At 28.6% G+C, this 1,611-nt stretch overlaps 1 long non-coding RNA gene across 1 annotated transcript; it reads left to right on the top strand.

Moving 5' to 3' along the window:
* Nucleotides 1-357: 357 nt before the first annotated feature.
* LOC107059862 (uncharacterized) lies at nt 358-1,188 on the top strand. The gene is made up of 2 exons (XR_001472983.1): nt 358-453; nt 738-1,188. It is a non-coding gene; the product is annotated as an uncharacterized lncRNA (long non-coding RNA).
* The last annotated feature ends 423 nt before the right edge of the window (nt 1,189-1,611 follow it).

The following is a 1,611-nucleotide window of genomic DNA, read 5'->3' as shown; positions in this document are numbered from 1 at the left end:
ATCTCTGAATGTGAGTTCACTACTTAAAAAAAAATTAAGAATTAGTGGTAGAAAATTATATTGCTATATATCAAAAATTCCTATTAACTACAAAGTTTGTAGTTAATTTCATTTTTTACTTAGTCGTTATCGCAAAATCCTTAATTCTTTTCACTGTTCTATTTAAAAAAAATCTAATAACCAGACTTTGTTAAATATATGGCGTAGACCAAATGTGCTCATCTTTTCAAACTTAAAGGACAAAACAGTTCAAAAATATATTTAAGTGACCATTTTGTTATTTTCTTAGAGGTCTCAATACTGGCCTATAAATACAGCTTTCCATAAAGGAATAAAATCAACAATATTAATACATTAATTCTTCTATATATTCTACAAATTACAAATTAATTAAGATGGCCTCATTTAAGCAAGCTTTTCTCTTCATTTCTCTCTTTGTTGCAATTTCATCAGGTTGAAAACTTTTACAACTCTTTTCCTATTTTAGTTTGTTATAAACACTGCGATCAGTGATAGAGTCGAAATTTTCATTAACGGGTCCAAGTTATGAAGAAGTAAATACATGATAAAGTCAAAAGGAAGTCAGCATCTACTATCTATACATAAAATATAATTTTCATTTTTCACTATATATAAACAGTATAATTTTCTGTCGAAAAGAGTTCAGATAAACTCTTGGACCCTTACTAGCTCCGTTTCTGACTTGATCTATTCATTGTTGTGTTTACAATGTGCAGTTTATCTCTCTTGGGCTCCAAGTAAGATGCAAGTGATGGCATTACGAGACTTACCTGGTGATGTTGGAGAGATGAAAGAGAAATTATTTCAACTTAATGATATTGTGACTTGCGGGCATCGTTGCAAGGGTCATAGCGATTGCAAAGAAGGTTTTATTTGTTCAACTTGTCTTAAAATTGGGTCTGCGGTTTCTCATTGCGTATGATATAAGCACACTTTTACTGGTGAAATATCCTTGGAGCATAAAATATTGTTGCGTACAATGAATGAACTATTAATTGCTTGTTACAAAGTTTGTGTAAGAAAATAAATATGTAACCTTATAATGTTTTCCATATATTGGGAAACTACCTACTCTAACAGGTTACAAACTTAAATATATGTATATGTTGGCCGCTTGTCTTTATCCTATATGCAATTCAATATTTAATGAGATAAAAGTCAAAATAATACATCTGATTTATTATATTTTTGCGATTTGATCAATTATCAATTATTCATTTTTTCATCTAACCTACAGTTCAGATAAATAAATGGAACAACTGATATACAATTGACCTAATTAGTTTCATGGTATTTATTAATAAATCTATTTTGATAGTTTAGGTACGAAAAATATAATGAAACAATTAATATTTGATTTTCAATAGCTCTTCATCCAATTACATGCTCTTCGTCGTCATTTTGTCACTCGTTTACAAGAGCTCAAATTTCAACAAAAACTCATCAAAATCTACACCAATCAAGCTCAAATGATATTTATTTCAACAAAAATAAATAAAAAATGAAAAAACGAAATAGATTCTTATTTTTAAAAATTGAAATTACATGTGGCAGTGTCTATTTCACTAGCTACCACAAATTTAATTTTCT

This window comes from Solanum tuberosum, unplaced genomic scaffold (genome assembly GCF_000226075.1).
Source record: "Solanum tuberosum cultivar DM 1-3 516 R44 unplaced genomic scaffold, SolTub_3.0 scf00039, whole genome shotgun sequence".
NCBI classification, from domain to species: Eukaryota; Viridiplantae; Streptophyta; class Magnoliopsida; order Solanales; family Solanaceae; genus Solanum; species Solanum tuberosum.
Note: the sequence above shows the minus strand (reverse complement) of the source record. Positions and strands in the feature narration are given on the sequence as shown.